Raw genomic sequence first — 26,275 nt, forward strand, 5'->3', positions numbered from 1 at the left:
ACAGTAATTAGCATCTTTGGAGTGGCTGTCTCAATTGGCCTGGAAAAAGATAATCACATAAAAATTTAGATTTCCACATCAATTTCATCAGTATTCACTTTTGATAACTAGGGGTTAACTCGTAATTAGTGCTGTCAGCGTTAATCTTGTTAAAATGACGTTAACGCCATAACCGCATTAACGCGCCAAATCTCTGTTAGCGAGTTAATCCATGCGAGGGGCTGCATGGCACTAACACGTTAACGAGCTAACACGTTGATGCCATGCAGCCCTCGCACGGGGTGATCCTTTTTTTTTTGTTGTATTTTTTAACATATTATCTCTGTAAATCTTCAAAGCTAGAATTTTTTTGGGTGGGCGGTGGCCCAGTGAGCCTTATACAATTTGTAATTAAAATATAGGCACGAAGCTCTACACTTACCCATGAGGCCCATGGATCGCACAGAAACTCACAGTCACAGAGCTACGATGCTAATTAATTGTCCAATAGATGTGCTTTAATTTTTTTTAATCCTTATTTAAGTCATTCTGGTAATTAGGTGCATGTTATATATGTTTTTGTCACAAGAACCTGTATCCACCAGCTGTCTCAGTTTTTTTTCTTAAGATGCCACATGCTACTGTTAGTCGAGAGCTCCAGGTGTGTGAAAAAAAAATCCTACTGCTGTGCAAAAGAAATGCCAGGATATTAAAGCTCAGCAAGGGAACTGACATTTGTAAGGGCTCAGCATTATCATCTCGGCTATTCACGAGTTATTGTACATACACACACATACACAGACACAGCTCTGTTCAGAAACCAAACACTCCATCACATGAAGCGTCAGAGGAGGATCAAGAGATGATGAAACAGCTTCATGTGCTATATAAGACACCACGCCTTTGATCAGATCCACATCCCCCACCTCGTCTTTCCCTCCTGCTGCTTCGCTCCTATTTCTCAGCTGATACGGGGAGAAAATGCGCCTCCCTGAAAATGAAACACAACAAACAAATGAGATCGGGTGTGTTGACCTCACTTTGTAATCCACCATGAAATATGACTTCTGATGGGGGTGTAGTGTTAAAGTAGATTCTCCCCATGTGCGCAGAAGAGGCTGTCTCTTTGTTCATTTTGGGCCTGAAACTATTTGCTTTCATTCAGGAAAAAGAGAAAGGAAAATAATTCATCATTCGTTATTTTCTGACAAAACATGTAACCCTATTAATTTGTGGTTTTGGTGAGAGCTCAGAGGGGAGGAGATGGAAAAGCAGTGGGAGGGTGCCAGTATAACAAAGAAGATGGTGGTGCTTGTGCATAAGATGAAGGAATGCTTATTTTCTGCACTTCTTCCTGTGTCTTAACAATGTATTTGTACACTTGTGATGTACATGAATTAGATTAATTAGGTTTTGTCATTCAACAGAGTCTTGAATTCTCTGGATCAGCATGTGTAAATGGGAGTAATAATTGTGATTACTCATAGAAGAGTTTATTTAAGGCAAAGGAATTTCTTCATTTGTCAAAGTTCAATTTAAAGAATCTTAAATCTAAAACAACATTTGGTGTCTTTTTATTGTATTCAGTTAAATATAAATGGCTTCTGTCTCAGGTTTTACCAGACTACTCATCATGATGGATGGCTCTCCCTGAGTCTGGCTCTGACAGAAGTTTCTTCCTGTTAGAAGAAAGGTTTTCTGTCACACTATCACTAAATGCTTGCTTATAGGAGGTTGTTTGATTATTGGGGGTTTCTCTCTATTATTGCTGGGTCTTTACCTTGCAGTCAAAAGCCCCTTAAAGTGACTGTTGTTGTGATTTGGGTCTATATAAATAAATATGAATAAAACTAAAGATTCATTACCATGAGGGGTGAATGTGATCACCACAAATAACATTTCAATTGCTTTTATTACGTTGAGAAACTCTTAAGACATAGAATGACCAAAGCTGTCTGTGTGATTAAAAAAAGCTGTTGTTGCTTGTTGCCTTGAAAAGTTTTATCTGCAAGTGACGGGACCTTTTGTGATGCACTCTAATGAGAAGCAAACAATACTCCTGTAACAGATAGATGTCTGTTACACTTGCTTTTGGAGACCGACTCAAGTGGCTACTCAAAGAATGTCATTTTCTAGCCTTTGTTCAATTGACTTTGTTTTTCAGAAAGTCCTTTAAAAACTTGGATTCGCTGATTGTTACACTGACATTTGTGCTTCATTGCAACTACCAATTTTAATCAGCGTTACTGTCCTCACGGTAATATCTGACTTTTTGTGACTTTGCCACCTTTGGTTAATATCTCTGTGTTGTGACTGTGTTTCAGGTGACACAGGCAAATCAGTATAGGTGGTTATGTCCAGAACTACCTTTTCCATGAGTAAAGAGACAGATGCGGTTCATTTCCAAAAAGAAAACACGACTTTGTCTTGCCATCCCTCTTTGTCAGATTCATTGTGTATATATCATTATGCCTTTCCAGGTTCTTGACTCAGAAATGCGACATTGCAGCTGAGAGGCATATGATTTTGCAGAGTTGCCTTCTGCCACACTGAAGATTTGATGATGAAATTTGCTTGTTAAGGAATCTCAAAGCATGTTTTCATTTCCTCAGTAAGTGGGGCAGAGTTAGAGAGGGTTAACGAAACTGGAACTGCATCTGTTGCTCTCTTTCAGAATTTGAACCATTCGCTCCGTGCTATCATGTGAGAAATCTCACAATAAACGGGCAATTTAGATTATCCACAGCTCTTTGTTTTTGAATTTGCATAGTAGAGCATTGCTGGGGTCTATTAACGGGTAGATGAGGATTTCTAGGTTGCTGATAAAAGAGGATGAAATGAAACGAGAAAATAAGGCAAAGGCAGAAAATTTAAATTGCTCTGCTTTGGAAGCCCCGTCCATTTTTGAACGGTGTCTTCACTTCTGTGGATTCAACAAAGCCAGTAAACCTGCGCTTTTTTTTCTTTTTTTTGCCCTGCTTTAAGATGCATCTTAACTTACGGATGAAACAGAGTTAAATAAGCAGCTGCTTTACACCCTGATCCTGGTGAGGCCATAAATAGGTGCTGCCAATATCCTGCCCGGGTTCATTGTTTTAGCTTCACTGATGACCTTCGCTCAAAGCAGCGTTTCACATTAAAATGCTCCTTTATTTGAGACAAGCTCCGTTTCTTTCTCCGATTCCCCCACAGAGCAAAAGAGAAGGGCACTGATTGCAAGTGCTGAGTTTAAAATGAGAAAATATTGAGCTAAAAACCACTAAATGACAGCCATTGTCTGGTGCCCATGAAACCTAAAGCCAAAAATTTAATTTGTGCACAATAGTATTCGGGGAAAGTGAGAATTAATTGAAAAGCTGCCAAAGGTGGTGAATCTGTCTGCTCATTTTGCACATTAGTCCTCAGAAGGATGCCTCAATTTTCACATATCAGTCTTGAGCTCTCAGCTCTGCTCTTTCTTTGCAGTGTTATCGTGGTCCTGGTTTGTGGTTAATGCTGGGAACAGACCTGGCAGGCATAAAATAAATAGGAATGTTATCTTCATAACCATTATATATATATTAGTTTTAATGCATTTCTGAGGCTTAAATTTTAAGCAATGTATTGCAATATTCAGTTGTATCTTAAATATCATTCTAACTAATTTATTAGGACTAGAATAAAAGAAGGAAAAGTGCATACACACATACAAATACAGTTTGATGTGCCCTTTTAAACAGTACAATTCACAGTCAGCCTTTCTTTAATTAAATTATTGGAAGATTATTAGGACAGTTAGATTTTCACATCACATTTAAAACTGGGCCAGTGTTTGTTTCATATCTTTCACTTCCAGGTGCTGTTTTTCTCATTGTTGTTGTGTCTCTATGTTTTTTCTTACAGGTGCAGCAGTTGGCGACCCATTGCGCTTTTCTACTGTCCTCTATCCTGTTATTATATCCTCGCTCTTGTTTTCTTTTTAGCTTATTGTCTTTGTCATAGAGATTTCCATATATTTAATGTACGTGTCGTTTGATGTGTTGACATGCTGAAAATGAGTTTCCCACTGAGAATATGTTGGCATTATATTTAAAATTTTTATATTTAAAAAATGTAATTGTATTTTTCTAATTTTGAACTTAATGGCAGCAACCTGTCTCAAAGAGGTTGGGATAGGTTAACAAAAAGCTGGAAAAGTAAGTGATACTAAAAGGAAACAGCTGGAGGAACTTTTTGCAAGTAATTAGGTTCACTGGCAGCAGGTCAGTAATATGATTAGGAATAAAAAGCTCTTAGAGAGGCAGAGTTTCATAGATGTAAAGGTTGGGCAGATGTTCACCAATCTACAAATGTTCTTTGTCAATGTAACTTTGAAAATGTCATCATCTACAGTTCATGATGTTATCAAAACCTCAGAGAATCTGGAAAAATCTCTGTGGATAAAGGTCAGAGTCAAAAAATCAATACTGAATGCTCCTGACCTTCGGGCCCTCAGGTGGCAGTGCTTTAAAAACACGTATGGTTCCGTCATGGAAATCACTGCGTGGGCTCAGGAAGACTTCCAGAGATCACTGTCTGTGAACACAGTTCACCGTGCCAACCACAAACGCAGATGAAAGCTCTGTTATGCAAAAAAGAAGCCATATATGATCATGATCCAGAAATGCTGCTGTCTTCTCTGGACCAAAGCTCATTTAAAATGGACTGAGGTAAAATGGAAAACTGTCCTCCAGTCACGCGAATTTAACTTTGAAAACATGTTTTTTGGAAAACATGGATGCCGCTTATATTAAGAGAAGGACTCACTGTCAGTCAATCTCTGTTTAAATCTTTGACTTGATTTTAGTTTCTATTCTGAATAAAATATAGGTTTGCAAGATTGTACTCTGTTGTTATTTACATTTCACACAACTTCCCAACATTAGTATATGTTAAGTAACTGTTTCCAGGATGTAAATAATGTTTGAAATGAGTTCATAATACAGAAAAATGTCTCAAAAAGGCTTAAACATGAAGGTCTTTCTCATGCCTAACTGGTATTCATACAGTAATATAAATGCATACAAGGCAAATGTATTTTCTGGGACATTAGATTATGTAAAGGGAGAGATTGAAAAAGAAAATACCCAAGAGTTACAACCTTATACTATCACCTTTGAGGATCTAGTGTCGCGTGTGGGATAGTCTAGAGATAAAAGGCCTAGACCTCTGAGTCGGACAACTCTGCCAAACGTTTGTTTCATAACAGAGGTATTTTTCATTGTTTTAACTGTGACCCTATGGGGAGCAGTGTTTATTATATTTCTGTTTATTTCTAACTACAAACTCGTCTGATGGTCCTGCACGTTTGCCAAAGCAGCAGCAACTGTTCGCTTTGATTGTTTCACTTCAGTTAATTTTACTTTGAAAAAGGGGATACCAAGACAGAGCGGTTTCAGTGTGGAGTTTGAAAATTGTACATTTTAAGAAAAAGACTAATTAAAACAACCTAATGCCGCTGTTGCTATCCTTTTCCTTCTTATATGGAGAGGTCAGTCGTGATGGCAGCTCCCACCCCAGGGAGCAGAGGGAATGTGGCTCGACTTTCTGTAATTAGACAAGGATAAAAGCAGGAGTGTGGAAGAGAGGGGTTTAAAGACACTGTATATCATCATGTTAAGGTGAATGTCACAGAAAGGCTCATGTCTGTTTCAGTTTATGAATTAAATAAGTTAAAAGTTCAGACATGACAGTTTTCACAGGAATCTAAACCAAGAACACGTTTAATGAACTGATCACCAGCAAGTTTTGCAGTTTGCTGGTCTGGAGGTGTGAATACACAAAGCTACATCCTCCACAGATGTGGACGTCCCAGCAAACTGTAACAAAAAACTAATAGTTATATTTGAAATTCTACCTGCCAGAGTTAGCCAGTTACGAATATAAGGAGCCTGACCAAGTAAGCCTTTTCTCCCTAAAAAAGAACATGGTAGCATGACAAAGTGGCATCTGAACAAACCACAAGCCTTTCTGGAAGGAACAATGTCCTTCGGACAAACAAAGCAAAAGGGCTCCAAGTTTGGCCCGAACTACACACAGCATATCAGCACAAAGACCTTGTACCAACTGTCAATCATGGTGATGGAGGGGTGATGATTTGGGCTTGCTTTGTAGCCACAGGATCTGGACTCTTTGTAACACTGAACACAATGGACTTCTCTGTATACCAAAGTATTGTAGAGTCAAATGCAAGGCTGTCTGTCTGCTAGATAAAACTTAGCCCAAATTAGGTCATGCAGCAGGACAATGATTCAATGATTCTCCAGTAACTCTACGACAGAATTACTGAAAGAGAAAAGAATCAAGCCGAGACCTAATCCAGATTTAAAGAGCTGTGTATAAATGAATGCTTACAATGACCTCAGTGAAATAAAGCAATGCTATAAGACTGGTGGACCAAAATTCCTCCAGAAATGGCTGAGAGACTGATAAAGTCAAGCAGGAAATGATTACTTCAAGTTATTGCAGCTAAAGGTGTTTCTACAAGCTATTCAATCATTTTGTGTACTTGGTCTTTCACAGAACTGCACAGAGTATTGTGAAAACGCTCTTTTTCAAATGATCAAGTTCTATATATATCAAGTTATTTTGTTGCCTTTGTGGGTGTAACTGGTAGCACATGGTGATGTATTGTTTCTGTGGCTGGTGACATCTACATACGTTTATTCCATAGAAAACATAAGCATTCAGATGGCAAGGGAACTGGCAACCCTTTCCTCATAATCTAAAGCCAAGAGCCAACACTGAAATCATTTGAGACCGATGGGACGTTTGGGATTAACTAAACACAAAGGACTGTTTTTCTTCTCCTGTCTTGCAGTCATATTGGTTTTGTGTCTGCCAGCCTTTGAGGGGCTGTATGCCAGATCAGCCTGAACAGGCAAATGTAGGCACAACTCAGCAGTTTGCCCTGTGAATTTCAGGGCAAGACAAGTCCCAACTCTTGTTTTTTTTCCCTCTGGAAGTTCTTTCCTTGCGAAAGCGAGGTCCGAGTAGGTCACAAAGGGTGACATTTCTATTTTCTGCAGCAGTAATAAAGATGTGCCTTTTACTGTTGGCTGCATTTGCAGTTAAAAACCTTCTATAAATGTTTAGTTTTATTGCCGATTTTTGATAACCAGAAATGATGTCTTCACCTTTTTATATGGTATTGTTTACACACACACAAAAAAAATCCCATTCGATCAAAATTGACCACGGCCAGGTTAATTTATATGACAATGTTAAAAAAATAGCCTTTTGTTGTTATCACCTCTGGACAGGAAGGAAACAACCATTAAACTGCGCTCACTCATTCAAGAAATTAATTAAAGGCAAATCCTTGTCTCTTTGGAATAGTACTTGGCACCAAACAGAAGACTAGCACACAGTCGCGACTGTGTAAATGACAAGAGGAGCCGCTTTGCCATGTATATCACACACTCAGGAGTCCCTGCAGGTCCACCTGTTTATAGTAACAGTTAATTATAAACTCTTATAATAAAAAAATACGTTAAAAAAGAACAGAAAAACAAGTAATTATTTAATTCCTTGGCTACTATAAAGTTTTTTTTATTTTAATGGAGAGGGACAGAATATCAAGCAATAATCCAGAAAAAAACACATTCTGAATTGATTTGCATGTCATTGAGGGAAAGAAGTTTTTGATCCACAATTAAAACAAGACTCATCACTTGATGGAGAAAACCCTGTTGGCAATTACTGCAGTAAGATGGTCACCAGCTTTGCACACATCTCAGGGATTTTGGCCAACACCTTTTTACAGAAACTCTAAATCTTTTTGGTTTCTTGGCTTCTGCTTGGCATCTTCACCTCCCTCCACAGATTTTCTATAGGATTGAGTCAATAACTGCTCCTTTTTTGTCATGCTGTAAAAAATGTTCCATCTTCAATGCTCTGGCTAAGGGAAGGAAGTTTGTAGTTTTGGATTAGACATAATCGTCTCTCATGATCGTTCTCACTCCGTGAGGCAAGGTCTCGCATGGAGCTCCAGATCACCAGCCTCGTGCAGGTCTACAATCTTGTCCCCAATAGCTATTTGGTGTTGTCCATGGTGGTTCAAAGGTTGGAATGAAAGAAGCTGATTTCGTAACATCAGGATTATCTGTGATTGATTGATTGTAATGTGTGTGTCACATGCACACAAAGCAACTGTGTGTGCATGTGGCACACACAATTCTGGCTGAATTGTAGGAGATGGTTCTTCTTACTTGGTTAATACTTTGTTTCTTTCCTTTAAAACGTAACTACCATAAATATTAGAGACTATTAATTTCTTTGTAAGTCAGCAAACTTACAAATTCAGCAGTGGATCAAATAATTATTTCCCCCACTGTACATTTCATTAACTACCTTTTTAGGATGCTATTTAGAAATCAAAGATCTCTAATAAATTTAAGACACAAGTCTTTTTTTTTTTTTTTAAAGTGGAATTTTTTTTAAATTTACGGCAAGGAATAACACTTTTATCTCTTTTAATATAATTGGCAAGCCCATCGTAAAAAAGGTGACTTTGTCGTCGCAGAATTTATCATTACTGGATTTTCCAGCTTTTAGGCTAATAAAATTTGACCGTTGCTATCTATCTCAGCTTCCTCGTGTTATACAAGAAGTGGACAGAAATAGTTTCTCTCCTTCTGTCGTTTTCATATCATTATGTATATTTTATAAAGCAGAATGATGTCTAGGATTTTCTCAGGATAGGAGCACGGAGAGGAGTTAAAGCAAGGCCCTGTGCTATTTTAAGTGAAATAGCACACGAACCTGAAAACAGTTTTAGATTTAATAATAGTTTTGCAAAATGGCAAAACGAATATTTTCACCCTTTCTCAGAGTTCTATACATTTTAAAATTGGATTAGGTATTTACAGAATTTTAAGGCTGCAGCTTAAGCATACAATTACATGTGGCTTTATCTGTAATAACAGAGTGCATCCAAAATAAAGCAGAATAGAAGAAGAAAGGAGTATGCCACAGAATGCTTAAATTAAGTATAAGTGCATTAAAAGTGCATTTCATCTGCTGGAGTAATACATTGTAAGATTAATAGTACTCTAGTCCATTGGCCTTGGTCAGGGGCAATCATATTTTGAGGGGGAGGTCGAGCCCTTTCTTAAAAGTACTTTGCTAGTTGTGTGATTGCCTTTTGCTTTACCGAGCAGAAGATTACATTAAAGAATCCGTGTTTCAGACGAGGTTTTACAGGCCCTGCATGTGATTCCACGCTGTACCTAAATTATAAAGCCCCTGAGCTCTATTCAACAAACATCCTTGATCCTGCCCTTCAGTGGTGATCATATCACCTTAAAACTGATTTGGGTGCAGAAGCTTGGAACTGAATGACATGCAGATAAAATCTAAAGGGATAACAGAATATTTATTCTGGTAAACCTGCCGCAAAGGAGATAACAAGCATCAAAGATGTTGCTTGTTTTCAACATGATGATGAATGAATTCATTTGGCATAAAACATAAGTAAATCAAGATGCATTTCTTACATAAAATGATACACACACACACACACACACACACACACACACACACACACACACACACACACACACACACACACACACACACACACAAATGGGAAGCATTTGATTATTTGCTGTTAAAATAAGATTTCTTAAAACAGATAGATAGTATAAACTAATATGTTATACACCAAAAAGAAAATTAAAATAGAGGCATGGGGCTGTTCAAAAATGAGTTTATCCATTAGATGTTTTAAAAATTTAAGGCTAGATGTATTGTTGTGCCTGAAGTGAGTAGAATTGGATGTTTTGCTACTACTGAATGGTGCACATTGTGTAGTAGACATATGCTCTTTCTTTCTCTCTTTGTTTCTGTAGCGTGACCCTATCCTCTGCTAAAGTCTGTACTTTTCCATAAGATAATATCTGCAGCCTGCAGAGGGTTCATGAGGCTTTTCCACCCCAAACTTATGCAAGCAACTCTATCTCCTTTCAGTCCTCGCGCAGTTTATCTTTGCATTGTGAAAAGCATTGAAGAAGGAGCTGGTTCTGAATAGAGTTTTATTTCAGCGGCAAAATAAAGGGCTCTAATTTACATGCATTTGCATCGGGTTGCCTGGATGACAGATCTCAGCTGTGCTACAGTTTACCATCCCGGGTGTCCCTCTCTTCATTAGCGAGGCTCCAAAACAGATACTTTTCACAATATAAAACAAAGTCACACCTGTTTTCTGCAGTATGAAATTAAAGCCGTGCACGCTGACTTGATTAGCTTCCACAAAATTCTCAGCGCACTTTTCTGTGGCTGGCTGAGTGTTCCCTTTAGCCTTGGGGCTAATGAAGCCTTTGCTTGCCTTCCCACATTTTGCACATCTTTCAATTTGGGAGGCTGATTATTCCAACTGGTTTGATATCTTTGGCCATCCTTAATTTTCTTTTTCCTGTTGTGCACGTATTCACATTTCCTAGGGTTTTTCTATCTTCTGCTTTGTAACTGTTGATGAAAAAAAGAAAACAAGGGACAAATAACATATAACAAATTAAAACTGCGTCTTAAAGAACACCATGAAAACTAATATGAGAATTTGACATGCCGCTACAGCTGAAGAAGAGGACGTTAGGCTTAATGTAGGCTTGTAAAAACAAATACAATTTTAGAGAATGCTATCTAAATCAAAACAGACACTTTGCTATTGTCTGTTGGCATTACATCCCAAAAGACTTGGCATTCAGCAGCGTGAATCTAAGCATCTTATTGTCAGCAATATCTTTCTTTTTATTAGTATATGGGTTATGTTTTTTTTGTTTTGTTTTTGAAGATATGATTTTATTTCTGTCAAAGTCTGACAGTATGACTAATGTTCCTAGACAGTTTTTCAAGCTTCCTCAGCAATTTAGAGACAATCCTGAACCTAATCAAATTGGCAGAGATCAATTTTGAGGCTATATCTTCTGGGGCTTGGCCCGGGCAGTCTAATCACACCAGAGAACTGAGAAGACTGCAAAAACCTCCACCTATCATTCCTTCATACACACTCACTGGCCACTTCATTAGGTTCACCTGTTCAACAGTTTGTCAATACTTATGTCAGCCAATCACACAGCAGCGACTCTACAGTACAGACTGAGCATCAGAATGGGGAAGAGAGGTGATTTTAAATGACTTTGAATGTGGTTCTTGGTGCCAGACGGGCTGCTCTGAGGACTTCAGAAACTGCTGATCGACTGGGTTTTTCCCACACCACCATCTCTAGGGTTTACAGAGAATGGTCCAAAAAAGAGAAAATATCCAGTGAGCAGCAGTTCTCTGTACAAAAATGCTTTGTTGTTGCCAGAGGTCAGAGGAGAATGACTTTGAGCTGGGAGGAAGCAACAGTAACTCAAACGAGCAACTCAAATAACTTGTTACAACCAAAGTAGAAAAGCATCTATGAGTGCACAACATGTCAAACTGGGAAGGAGACTGGCTACAGGAGAAGAAGACCACACTGGGCGTCACTCCTGTCAGCTAAGAAGAGGCTGCACTTCACACATGCTCAGCAAAATTGGACAAGATTTGAAAATTGTTGCCTTATTTGATGAGATTCAAGTTTGTCTGGAACATTCAGGTGGCAGGGACAGCATTTAGCATAAACAACATGAATGCATGGAGCCACCGTGTCACAATACTCCCAGGTAGTAATAGTGGCGTAGGGACGTAGTAGTGTGTAGGGAATAGTTTCTTCTTAATCTGTGATTCCTTCATCACCAACTGAGCATCATTTAAATGTCACTGAATATTGTTGCTGACCTTGTCCATCCCTTTATGACCACAGTGTACCCATCTTTTGACAGCTGCTCCCAGCAGGATAATGCACTATGTCACGAAGCTCAAATCATCTCAAACTGGTTTTTTGAACATGACAGTGCTTCACTGTACTCCTGACCTCCACAGTCACCAGATCTCAATCCAGTAGAGCACCTTTGGGATCTTGTAGAACAGGAGATTTTCATAATGGATGTGCAGTCGACAAATCTGCAGTAACTGTGAGATGCTATCATGTCAATATGGATCAAACCTTCTGAGGACTGTTTCCAGAACCTTGCTGAATCTATGCCACGATGAATTAAGGAAGTTTTGAAGGCAAACAAGGTCTGGTTGTAACAAATCTTACCTGGCATGCTAGTCAGAAGTGGAAGATTTTGTACCCAATTATAAATTTGGGCAAAATTTTAAGGAATTCCAACAATTCAAACCTTTTTTCAAAGCCCCGTAGGGCCGGGCTTACCGACACCGCACCTGTTGAGCTTTCCGTGCTTACGAGTCTCGTGCATTTAAGCACAAGGCAGGCAGTATGTTACGACCCCCTCTGCTAGGGGGAGAAACATACACAAGCCCTCTCACGAAATTTGAGTAAATAAGGGGTTTTATTACAAACATTAAACTGAAAACCGACGGGGCTGTTCAACAGACCACCGGGGAAACAATTAATACACAATGAAAAAAACAGGCAAGAGTAAAAGCTAAGGGTTAACTAAGGCAAGCCAGCATCACAACACTCTAATAAACTAAGTTTAGCTGTATACCAGGTTTAAACAAAGAGCAACACAGCAAACAGGTTTAACAAACAGGCTTCACATGCAAAGCAGACGAGGAGGACACCGCATGTTCATTCCCCCTAGTGTGAAGGATCTTCAGCCTTTTATACTCCCAGGTGCAGACAATCAGCCAGTCAATTGGTCATGGAGTGGTCATGGGATCTCCAGGCAGCCAATCGTCCGCGAGGTCTGGCACACTGATCTGCATAAAAGAAGGCTGGCACAGGACTCCCAGCAGCCAGTCATCCACAAGTCCTGGCACACTTAGATTTGCATAAGCACAAAAGGGTAGTCTCACTCTCTCCAAGGCCCAGGACCGTAACAAGTACAAGACAAATCATTCTTCTCAATCGCACCATTTGTAGCTGTAAAATGCTAAATTTGCAAGTTGATGTGTAAACTTTTTTGTTGACTTCATCAGCCTTTTTAGGTTGAGTTTAGGAAAGGATTGTCCATTGGAAAAATGTAGTCTGACCTATTTTTTGTTGCAAGCAGGGTAGCTATGTCAGTGTGGACTAATCGATGTGCTCTTCAAATATAAACACTGTCCCTAGCATAGATGCAAGCATCACTTGTGTTTCTGACAATGTTTTCAGACTCAGTTGATTTTTTTATGATGTTTGTCTTACGTCCCTCTCTTGTGTTATATTGCCTGTCCTGATACCACAGGTGATGCTATTAAAGATGATACGCTGAAGCTTATTTTACATTAACTAATTTATAGATATGTGTGAGCTGTAGTTAGTGCTGTGGTTTTACATAAGACCATCCACAGTTTATTATGGTCAAATCAGACTGGTTAGGCAAGGCAGGGCAAGTTTATTTATGTAGCACAATTCAACAACAGGGTGATTCAAAGTGCTTTACAGAGACATTAAAAACAAAAAAAAAGAAAAGAAAAAAAAGCATTATTTAAAATTGATTAAAAAAATTGTTGAAACTCTGTCTATATTCTGCCTGCTATGCAATATGGTTTTTAAAAAAAGTCAAATAAATACTTTGCACCATGACCTCCTTTTCTGGCATTTTTTAAATTAATAATGAAGCCTAGTAGCCTAAGAGTTAGAAGGAAAAAAAAGTGGGATGACGTGGACAACATGATTTTGTAGACCCAGAGGGAGGCATATAAAGGTTCTCACTGTAGGATTTTTGACGTCTTGCAAGCTTTTTTTGCTTTTATTTCCAATGTGTGAAAGAATTGCACCAAATAAAAAAAGCTATCTGCCTCCAACAGGCTGTGGACTGATTCTTATGTGAAGGGTTGAATTTGCTGTGAAAATCCAAATATGTGATGTTTATGCTCTCCTCTGATCCCCTTTCCTCAAATCCTACAGCTCCCCTACAGCGCCAGCAGTGAGCAACACTAGCTAAAGTTAGCTTAGAAAAGAAATCCTCTAATCAATAATGGCACTTCTTAGCAGCTGCAGACGTTACCTACATATTACACAGAGAAACATCAGTTTTTAGACATGCTGACCTCTAAAATGCCCATTAAATTCAATTTAACTTTAAAGATAAATAATTTGCCAGATCGTGAGATGCACTTCTATCGGGGGTTTCTGAGCGTGATACAGCTTTTGACAGAGAGAATAAAAAAGGATGGCTGATGTAGGAGGATTTGGGGAGGCTGATGTTAGGACAGCAGTTCTGGATGTACTGCAGGGGATGAAAACAGAGAGGAGTTGTAGACAAAAACAGAAAGCTAATTCTGACTGAAGATTGGGGCACAGAAGTCTGCTATCAGACAGGGTCTGATGCAAATGTAAAATGGTAATCTGCCCGTTCACTGAAGGCAGTAGTGCAAGTATTATTGCTTAATTTCTGAAGCTATAAATGAAACCGATAAATTGAAGGAAAAAAATGGAAATGGAGTAGTGAAAGAATCGTGCTGTCGGTCTTAGTAAGTGTGAGAGAAAATAAGTTTTCCCAAACCTTTAGATCAGGATGTCAAACCATGCTCCCTGGGAGTTTGACCGACTGTATGGCTTTGCAAACTGCAGAAATTGCACTGGACTGCATTGAACATTAATGACTGCGGAGTGAGTCGATTTGGTTTTGAATCATAGAGACTTCAAATGCTGTTTTTACTTTGCAAAACTCTACATGTGAAACTTTCATGCCTGCGATCTGTAAATTCTAACGTAAACGTAATGATGCTCTGAATGTAAAAAACTGAGCTGTATTATTTCAATAATTTGTCTTAACGTCTTTCTGGCGTTTCCATTTTTGTAAACGGCTCGCTGATCATCAATCTTTACACTGAAGAGCAGAGAAATTTAAAGAGGAGATTTTTCCATTTTAGTTACTCAATAATGGTTTTATTTCTCTGCCCCACCTCAGATCAAATTGAGCTATATGTGGCCCATGAACTAAATGAGTTTGACACCCCTGCTTTATATTATTATTGGAGTACCTATATAGTATTACGTCTAATAAGCTATTCAGTTACTATAAATCATAAAGGCAAATGTCCTTTGAAGGGCAACAGGTCACGTTATTAGCTGAATAGGATTTCTACTGCTGAATTCAAATGAGGGGTGCAATGGTTAGCCCTTCACACAGGCCACTTACTGTAGGTGAGGTGTTAGAGCTGGGGATGGGTGGAGAACAGGGCGTGGATGCAGATTGAAAAGACAATGAAACAGTGACTGTGTGAATATGTGTGGGAAAAGTGGGGAAAGGAAGGCGAGAGAACAGGTGAAAAACTGAGAGACAGTGAGGGGGGTGAATTGAGAAAGGCATCCCGGAGAAAACGATTGGAGCTGTGCTCCCCTGTTGTATGCACCAGATGGTGTTCATTGATTATTCATTGCATGCGATGGATGTCACTGTCACCGCACACGGCTCTGCTCCATTCTGCTCTCTGCCTCAGTGCACCTGAGGGCAGAGATGGGGGCGGGGAGAGCTGTATAGGGCTGCATTAGACAGCATGTGGATGTTGCGTGGTTAGGATTTGAAATGACTGTACAGATTTTCTAAACACAGCACAGACACACACTCACACACACAGACGCACAAGAATGATTGCCCAAATGTATCCGTGGGTATTTGTAGAAAGACACGATTTGGGATCAGAGGGATTGTGATATTAGATTTGTCAGTGTTCAATGCTGATATGGTTGCAGGCATCAACAGATATAAATACTATCCCCATTGCCAAATGTAGTAAGGTTAATGTTCATTTACAGTGCATCACGCTTAGTATCATAATGTCGGAATAAGGCGTAAAGCTTGTGCCGATTTGAAGCTTATTCTAAGGGTTCAAACTTGTGTTTATAGAGATTTATAGATGGCGACTATTACCAGACACGCACGCAAAATGACTTTCAGCCAGTGACACCAAAGACTTTAATCACTAAAACCCTCTCTCTCTCTCATAGGTCTTGGCCAAGCTGCTTCACTCCATCTCACAGTGATGGAATTCACGATTGCTCTGTCACTCCCAATTTGCATTCTTGATGACTGAGGACGGGACGGCACAAAGATAAAATGTGGCAGGGAGTTGGCGGTGGAGACAAGTAACACGATAACGATTGTCAGAGAGATGAGAAAGAGCAGCACGAGGTGTTTATGTGCCTGACGTAACCCTTAGAGCGCAGGTCAGGGACTGTACATGCAATTGAGGTGGACGGGTTGAGCATATAATTATGCATTGATGGGGATAGAGCGACAAATTGCCTGGAGGTATTGATCTGGTTACATTTAATGCTGTTTTCGCCGCTTGTGTCGGGGCTTGAAGGTGTCAGGTGAAACAGAGTAATCAAGCTGTGCTGACAGGACTCCTGCAGACCAGCTGCTGATTAAAATGGATGGACACAGCGCTGAATTTGTGTCTAAATTGAAGATATTTGACAATAGCTGAGGCATGCTACATGAGCAGGCCCTTACGGTATTAAAACAATTGCGATATTGACAATCGGGATGCCGGCAGAGAGCGGCAAAGTAGGGAAGACACAAAAAGCTGCACTACTGTAATGAGTCTTTCACAGGTGGCTCCATTTGAAGTCCCTTGTCAGAATCAGGCGGTGATTTAAAAACTATGTGAGTCTGTGAGATTGTACTCTGTCAGTGCCACTCTTAAATTTCAATCACCCACATCATTGTGGTTTTGTAGGTTTCATTCCAAGTGAACAGCCGATACAGAATAACTCATTGTTCTGACACAAGCTGTCCTCAAATCATCTGGAAGCAGGGATTAGAAATGCCTGTAGTGAATCAGCGCCCGTGAGTCACCACTGCTGGATCGTACCTCATCAAAGACTAATTTAATGTCACTGAAAACCCTTTAATCACAGCAATTTCAGTTGTTTGTCACAAATGTTGTTGCAAAAATCTGCCTCTAAATTACAGATCTAAACTATACTCACAATGTTGATACATCAGTTTTGCCTGCCAGAAAAGAAACACTACATTTCTTGATTTCTTTCTTGTTTATCTTTATTCAAAAAATTCGAACAGAAACGAGCGTTGTGCACAAATTATCCTGCTGTGTGACACTATATTTTATTAAAAATCAGTATGTAACTGGCTAACAGGCTGGAGCTTGTTGCTCTTTGCTTCCCTGTGATGATTGGCCAGTGTCCCCGATGAGAATACTGGCACAACTCAAACATGAACACGAGTGTGAAGTCTCCTGTGTGCACAGATGGCACACATTTTGTCGCCACAGCTTGTTAGTAATACGTATCCACGCACAAATGCACGCACACATACGTGCAAGCGCGCACGAACACGCACCAGTAAATAAGGCTTGACCCTTGGCATTAGATCGCCCATATTGTCTAGGCAGAATGCGGTATGTGGCGCAACTGCCGTCACAACATGTGGCCACTTAAGTGTGAAAGAAACTGTCCTGTATGCTTGGTGGAGCACAGTTATGGTTAGTTGCACACCAGAGTACATTGAGAGAACATTTGCATCTACACACATATCATATACCCGTAAATATACAAACACAGACTGGTACACTGCCCAGAGCCTTTTAAGTGAGGTATAGAAACGGTGGGAAATATGAACGGTGCTTCACTCATTAGTCCTCAGTAAGCTCAGGCACGCTGAGGGGTTTAGAGGCTTCAAAGCAGACTTTTTTCTTGAGATTTGGAAGGATTGAGGAAATGTGATGTACAGACCCTGTGTTCTACTCATGTGCCATGCATGTGAACGACTGTAATCTTAACAGGAGTAGTTACTCGTGTCTCAGTTTGGGTACTTCCAACAGTGCAACTTTATGACCACTAAGTACATTAGAAACCTATTTGCAAAATGCATGAATTTAAACAGAGTACTGCTTTCTCAAATGAACATGGAAAGTTGTGCACTTACTAGAAATAATTACACCAGTTGATGGTGTGCCAGCTGCTACACTGAGCCTCTGACTACCTCGAAAGATAGTATAACAGCACAGGCCACCATCTAACAAAGCCACAAAACTTTCAGACAGTATAAAAGATAGGCCTAGCTACATGCATTTCAACCATACTCATGTTTACTCTACCTAATATCTATGAAAGAGTGGAGTGCTAAGCTGTGAAGTAATACCAATTAGCTTAGTTAGCTTAGTTAGCAAGCTACATTCATAAACTGTATGGGTGCAATGCACAAATACATATGTTGGCTAACAAGTATTGGTCTAAAATGCTAGAAGGTCACTCACCGAAGCTGAAGCGCAAGGTTCTTGAATGGTCTGTACTATACAGCAAGCTATTAGTCAGGTGAATATATATTTTAAGACTATAATGAGAAGTTATTCATAGTCTTTCTTGCATCGATAGCATGATTTTTATGGCTATGCTAATTCAAAGCACTTTGTTAAGTTTATGCTTTGAGGTCTTGGTTATGATAGTCAATATTTTTATATTCAAAAAAGAGTTTGCCTCTGCAGATTCTCGGGAATTATTGATTTCACAGAGTTTAACCACGTGGTGGGACTTTTCAGCAACAAATTCAAAACTGCTGTCTTCCTCTGTCTCTCCCTGTTGTCAATTTCAAAGCTTTCTATACTTAACAATTCCCATCCATCACCTGTCTGTGACAGTGTAGTAGTGTAACAGCTCCTGGATTTAAACAAAAAAAAAAAAAAGGGGGGGTGGGGGATGTTGCCGGTGGACATAATCTGGGCAGCATCATGGTTTCTGAAAAATGTTTTGGCACATAAAGAAAATTAGGAAAATTATTTAGAGCCTGCCAAGCTTGCTTTCATGGTTTGATTTCCATACACTGTCCTCTGTGTGTGCACCCTTATGAGGACAGTGCATTTAAGAAAATGCTAATCGAGAAGCTTTGTTGCAAAGCAGGTGTTAGAAATGCTGACAAGGACACAAATGTAAATAAAACTGGTGAAGTGAGGATCACAAAAGGGACATCTGAGTTTGTTTTCCTTTGCCTTTTTATTACACCATAATTAAAATGAATTGTCTTTATCGCTGTTGTTTTTTTCCCTCTGTCTCTGTCCTATTCTTTATGGCTCTATTGATGTATTATTGGCTGTTATTCCAACCCACACCGGGCTTGTAACAAGTTTAGCACAGCGATTGCTCCCAGCTACAATGGAAATGTGAGACTGAGGCTTTATTTTTGTTTTGCTCTTCTGCCTGTGCCATGAATCTGAATAGAACTTTGTTTTTAAAGAAACAATAAGAAAAGGAATCGGTTTGACAAAACATGGGCTCACATACCTCACAGTGATTACTTGAATGTGATGGAGGTCCAAGGCCATGGAAATGTTAATAGTACGTTGGCTCCCTTGACAGATAAGGATTACTATATCCTAAAAGAAATTTTAGCTATGTTAAACCTCGGTTACCGTGTGACACAGTGATGAAATAAAAGTGCTCTTTGCTGAGAATCCTTAAATACTTTTTTATAATCCAATAGCTCTGTAAAACTAGGTCTGCAGATATGTCTGACCTTTTCTTTCCAAGTCCAGTTCTTTACACCGACATTCACATGCAGGTTGTGACATGCAGTTATTGCTTCCAACAGCTGGATCTCTACAAAAGGCTATTTCTGTTGTAGACAGTTTAATCTTACATGACCTGGCACAATATACCATCCAAGATGTTTATTCAATACAGTTGCCATTTGGGGTGCAATGTCATTTCAAAGATAAAAGCAAAAAGGAGTCCCTTTGAGCTGTGATGAGGATTATAAAACTCTTCCTAGGATGTGAAAAAGTGCCATTTTTGCACAGGGTCTCTTTTGCATGTGTGACGTGACATACCGGGTTACAGAAATGATGAGATGGGCTTCTCACATATGGATTCATAACAGACCTAAATGGCATTACATTTAACTTTTACGTGCTATTTCCAGTGTGTAAACCTAACTTTAAAAACCCTAAATATTTTACTGTTTTAACCAAACCAAGAAGTTTGTTGGTGCCTAAACTTAACCTGTGAGCGAAGGTGAAGCAGTATTTGACAGTCTGCTGTGAGAACACGGTGAGATTATCCTTATTGAGGTAAATCAACTTATTTTTGTAATATCACACAGTAACAGGCCGGTGTGTGTGTATGACTGTAACACTGAGAGGTGCAGGTGACATCCGTTCAAGATCTTTTTTCTGTATAAATATGTCAGCTGATGAATGAGTCACTAGTGGTGACCAGTGTTGGTCAAGTTACTTGAAAAAAGTAATCAGTAACTAATTACTGATTACTTCCCCAAAAAAGTAATCCCGTTACTTTACTGATTACTTATTTTCAAAAGTAATTAATTACTTAGTTACTTAGTTACTTTTTAAAAACATGATTTACAACCTGAATAGGTGATAAAGCGATAGACCTTTCAGCCCAATTCTACTTTTTCTGCATAATCCATCATACAAAATGTAATCAAATGGAAAAGTCTCTTTTTAAAACTTGTTTTATTAGTTTTAAGCTTTTAACTTTATGCATCAAGCAAAAATTAAATTATATGCACCATTCTCTGACTTGAAGAAATTTGTTTAACATTAAACCTATTTTCTGCACATTCCAGCACATAAAATAAAATGTTTTTTGTGTTTACACTCAGTCTTTCAAATAGATGCAAGTAAAACACAGCAGAAAATAAATAAAATCAAAGACTAGCGGTCCTGTTGCTCTATTTTCCCCTTTATAGCAGGAGTTGGGTAGGCGGAGGTGTGCTCTGGTGCAGGTGTGCCGCAACGGTCAGTTGAAGAATCCGCGAGTTTCTCTGTGAATTTCCCATTACGTCGCAGCGCACTCGGTGCTTGTTTAGGGGGGGGGGTTCGGTGTGAAAAGAAGTTTTCTTCCCACGCACAACGGACGCTAATGTTTTTGTCACTTTTTACGGAATCAAACTCAAAGTAAGGTCAGTACTTCCACGCTTTAAACGCTGCACGCTCATACTCTCTCCCGCACTCGATATATGATCCATTGTTGATCTGCACACAGCTGTTGTCACGAACGTCGCACTCGCTTACGTCACTGTCCTGAGACATTCTCGCAAAAAAATCACGGTTTTAGTAATCTAATTACCGTTTTTGCAATAGTAATCCCTTACTTTACTCGTTACTTGAAAAAAGTAATCAGATTACAGTAACGCGTTACATGTAATGTAAAATGTAAAAACGCGTTACTGCCCATCTCTGGTGGTGACGCATGGATTAAGTGTATTCAGTGATGTGCTTCCACTTCCAAATTATCATCTTTATAAATACGTTTATAGAATGTTTTCAATAGTTTTTAATCAGCATTCTCAGTTTACAAAGCTGCGTCATTCAGAGGCCGTAGAGACAAAGGCCTCAGAGTCAGTGGCAAGGGTAAATTATGTAATGTGAGAATAGGAAAGCTGTACAAGCGTTACAACCTGTCAGAGATGTTTGTGCCACAAAACCAAGTTATTGCAGTGCTCTGCGTTTTTTGGGGGGGTTTTTTGCAAGCCTCCTGTTGGCACGCACAGACTATCTTTCTATCACTGATAAGTGGTTTTGTCCTTGGGGGAATAAAACACCTTACAGCCGGCCTAAGCAAGGTCAAACCTCTCACTGTGTCCATCCCTTAGTCCCAAAAGTGCTGCTGCAGTGGTCATGCCATTTAGAGGGCAAGGTATGCAAAAGATAATTAGCCAAGTGCACCTTATGATGTCTCGTGTAAACAATACATTGCGGTAAAAGTCACCAAATAGAAATGTATTTCATTTACACTGGTGTGGAAATGAAAAGACAGAGCAAATATGCAAAATGATGAAATTGAAGGCAACTGTCAAGTTCACAGGCGTGTGTTCTGTTGTTGCTGGTGGGGAACTGGGACTATGTGCAGTACAGCGATGTCTCTTGACACACCAATTGCTGTTTAAAGATGCAAATATATTCATCTCCTGAGTGACAGTTCTTCGTGTCAAACACTGCAAGACCTTCCGCTGAGCATGTTTCTTTTTCTGCCTTTTTTTCTTCTCCCTCTGGCTCCCAAATCCTATCTCTAACTCTTTCAGGGGAACAAAGCAGCTTGTGTTGGCCAAGCACTCGGAGTGAAAATAGAAGCAATCATTTATTCATTGATTGAAACATCAGAGGACTAAGAGGCAGTGGGAGAGTGGGAGCAACAAAGAGCGGGAAAAAGACAGAATGGTTGAAGGACAAGAAGTAAAAAGGAGGATGGGAGTAGCGGTAAGTTAAATTGAGTGGAGATCAAAGAAGGGGAGAAAATTCTTAGCGAACATAAAGTGGACAGTGTTGTTTGAAAAAGAAGACATTCCAACAAATAAAGGAAATGTCAAGTGAAGAAAAACAAAACACAGATGATTGTTATTGGAGCTGACAGTAACTTGTAATTTAAAGGAAATGCATCATTGACAGTGCCTGTCGATGCTACGGCGTGCCTCCCGTCTTGGATGAAGATGATCAATTAATCAAGAGTGAAACTTGCTTTGCTGGGAGCATTCGGGTATATTAACATAATTAACAATAACCACCCCAAGGTCAAACTGCACTGTAAACCCCAACAGTCTACCTGACTTATAAAGTTTGTGGATATAACAATTAAAATTCCTCACAAAGTTGAAACAACTTAAAACTTTTCTGTTCGGTTAACGATTCAAACAGTTATAATTGTACATGGCTTAGAAGTTAAGAGTAAATACTGCTTTCTTAATTATGATTTTTGAGTAAATGTTTTTTTCCGAGCTCCGCATGTGGACGTCATGACGTCATGACGTCTTCTCTCTAACCTGAACGACGTTGACAGAAAATTCTGTTCAATATGGCTGCCCTTCTCGAGCGACTGGAGAACACATTTGGAGAAACTTGTAAGTAAAACGGAACCTTCGTTATGTTTATTTTTTCCGTAAAAAAGCAAGTATATTAATATGTTGCAGCCAATAACTTGTTTTCGAATGCGCTGTTGTGTTAAAAAGCACAGACCCAGGTGGTGAATAGTTGTTCGCGGTTGTTCGCGCTCTTTTTCAAACATAGATTATGTCGTCAGTTTTACAGTTTTAACCGATTAAAACACAACGCAAGAAAGTTGGCGTTTTTACAACAGCAGCCTCATTGTTCGGCAGGTTTTTTTTTTTTCTTCTCATTAGCATCATTCAAAAGTGACTTAGCTAGCAGTGGCAACTTCTATCTAAAACAATTGAAATATAGCAAGGTGTTGTATATTTAGTGTGCTGATAAGGTTTTCAATATTTTTATTTTTTCTTCCAAGGCTGAAGGCCAAAGACAAAAAGACAGAAGAAAAAAAAATTCAGACTGCAATTAATTTCAGGTGGAGACAGTAAACACAGGTGAGTTGAAAGATCTATTGAAGAAACCATTCATTAAGTCCCTTAAGGTGAAGATTTCATATAATGATAAAATTAACACAAATTAAAAGTTTCACTGATAAACACACAATTTTTCCTTGCTTTGAACCCCATGTTCTATATAGATCACAGCTCTGATCTGGAGAACACTATTTTAAAATACTGTGTAGGGTTTTTGTCAAATGATTAAGAAACATACTCTCTGTCACAAGAGACAGAAAGGTTGTATCTTAAAAGAAAAGTCTCCAAAATTTAGTAGAGTCTGATGTCATGCAGTTTCATAAACATGTATTCTCCCCAAAGAATGACACCTGAAAACTTTGCGTTAAATGAACTTTTCTTTTCCCTTTTTAGGAGGCGCCTGATATCAACGTGAAACGCACTGCAGTACTTCGTGCCCTTCCTGTATACCTGCGGGAGGAGGACCCAGAATTCTTTTAGACATGTAATGTAAGTGTATTTTTGCATTACTTAAATTCTGCCAGTAAGATAAAATGCTATGGATTTTTTTAAATACAATTTAATACCCTAGCAGCTACCAAATTGTACAAACAAAATACCCTCTCTGTAGAAAACCCACACACACACAGGTCAGGAGCAGGGCACAGGCGTATCACAGCACTATGGCTATGCTGCAGGTGGCCCAAAAACCAGGCTGAAGTCAAGATTTAGTTTCTTTTTGAGATAAAGTCATGAAATAAAAAATTACTTTTTTTTTTAGAAAAATAATAAAAATACAAATTATGTAATGCAAGAAGCTAACACGTTAATGTACATTTTTCAAAAAAAGTAGAGTACCCTAACTCGTTACAAAGTAACCCACTACACTGCTGAATGTTTTGCTAGATTACAGGTCATGCTTGTCACATTCTCTCAAACCAACCTTACTCATTTAATTGGGGCGATCGTGGCTCAAGAGTTGGGAGTTCGCCTTGTAATCAGAAGGTTGCCGGTTCGAGCCCTGGCTCCGACAGTCTCGGTCGTTGTGTCCTTGGGCAAGACACTTCACCCGTTGCCTACTGGTGGTGGTCAGAGGGCCCGCTGGTGCCAGTGTCCGGCAGCCTCGCCTCTGTCAGTGCGCCCCAGGGCGGCTGTGGCTACAATGTAGCTGCCATCACCAGTGTGTGAATGGGTGTGAATGTCTGGATGACTGAATGTGTAAAGCGCTATACAAATACAGGCCATTTACCATTGATACTGTGTCTATTCCAGGCGGACGCATTGGATGAGTCGACCCTCATTGACACTCCAGTTGCCCTTCTCACAGTGGTTACCGACGGCGCTTCCCAGTCCAGTCCATTTTACTTCCTCAAGCATGGCTGTTTTGGTGAAAGGCGACTAGGTGATGCGTGATATTCCCAGATTTGCAAATGCATTTGCTTTATTGTTTGGCTTGATCTATGCTCTGCATTTAGACTACCCCAGGAAGCTGGTTCACACATTTGCCTTAGTCCAAAATATCTTCATGGGGCTTGATGACGGCAAACCCCTGAAACCCCTGCCTACATGCTGTTAAGGAATATAAGGCAATGTTTGTCAGGACACGCACTCTGTTACTGAGCACTTTGTTTGAAGCACTTTAAGCACTTTAAGTTTACTACAGGCTTTGGGTGGATTTAACTCCATCAGTTTACCTAATTTTCCTATACTTGACTGCCTTATCTGGTTATTTGGAAGCTGATCATCTTTGTACCCATTTTAAAAAATTGTTTTTCATTTCTATTTAAAAAAAAGTGATTAGTATTTGACTTTTTGTTTTGCATTTTTGTGTATTTTGAGAAAGATGCAATTAGGACTGATGTCGTCCTTTGTGAGTTTATAAAAAGATAAATGTTCTACACAGAATTTATAATGCTCACTTTATGGTGCCGATGTCCATGTTAGTTGTTTTATAAAAACATTTGTGATGTTTTTAAATTTTCATGAAAAAATGTTAAATAAACAAAATGTAAAGTAACTGAATTTCCGTACTTTTTTTTTTTTTAGTAGTCTACACTCACAACATAAATATCTTTTAATTAATAATCAGATAATTTGAGTTTAGGTTGTAATATAATTGCATTGTGTTGCATCAAAATAATAAACTACAAGAAACACAAAAATATTGAAATTAAAGTATACAGTCTTTGAGTAAAGCTCAATTAATAAAATATAAAATATAATTTAAAATTTTTAGGTTAACAATAAATACAAATTTTGAGTACCCCATACTTAGAAGATATGAGTTTTTGTACTTAAATCTTTTGAGGTAATCAGTTTCCACAAAAGTTTTAAGTTCAGTCAACTTGTTCGGGTTTACAGTGTGTTTAAAAACCAAGGGCTACATCAGATAGCATGTTAACTGTTGAAGCCTGAACAAGTAGGACTTGTTTGGAAGGCCTCTTCTCTGTATAATGGACACAGCAGCGCAGTTCAAGTTTGGTTAAAACCGAACCTCTGAAGCACTGTGGTGGAGTGATGATGGTTTGCACTTGTTTTACAGTGACAGGACTTGAACACCTTGCAATTGTTGAGCCAACTATGAATTTGTCTGTATACCAAAGTATTCTAGAGTCAAATATAAGGGCATGTGTCCAACAGCTAAAGCTTTGAAATCATCATGCAGCAGGATAATAAATCCAAAGCACAGCAGCAAATCTACAATAGAATGACAACAGAAATACTGTGGATGAACATTCAGAGAGCCATGCATAAATGAATGCCCACAAACCCTAATGAAGTGAAGCATTTAGTTATTCACATGACTCCAAGTGACAATCAAGCTAAACATGGCTGACAATAGTTAATAGTCAAGTTGTTTAGCAGCAACAATACACTTGGGTGTATTTAATTTAGCAACCATGAGTTTTATTGCTTGCAAATACCACATTTCATTTGAAAGAGCAAGATTATGTTTTCTTGTGTGTGTGTGGTTTATTTAGGAGCCTCCCTTTGCAATTTCTAAACACGCACCAGGGTCCGTAAATGCTCTTTTTCCACAA

At 39.0% G+C, this 26,275-nt stretch overlaps 1 long non-coding RNA gene across 1 annotated transcript; it reads left to right on the forward strand.

The window, feature by feature from the left end:
• The first annotated feature begins 22,479 nt into the window (after positions 1 to 22,479).
• On the forward strand, positions 22,480 to 25,251 carry LOC146706126 (uncharacterized). Its single transcript, XR_014921451.1, has 4 exons — positions 22,480 to 22,796; positions 23,198 to 23,276; positions 23,649 to 23,744; positions 24,507 to 25,251. It is a non-coding gene; the product is annotated as an uncharacterized LOC146706126 (long non-coding RNA).
• The last annotated feature ends 1,024 nt before the right edge of the window (positions 25,252 to 26,275 follow it).

This window comes from Copadichromis virginalis, linkage group LG7, assembly GCF_057382275.1.
Source record: "Copadichromis virginalis isolate Kocher_CV1m ecotype Utaka linkage group LG7, C_Virginalis_male_GT1.1, whole genome shotgun sequence".
NCBI classification, from domain to species: Eukaryota; Metazoa; Chordata; class Actinopteri; order Cichliformes; family Cichlidae; genus Copadichromis; species Copadichromis virginalis.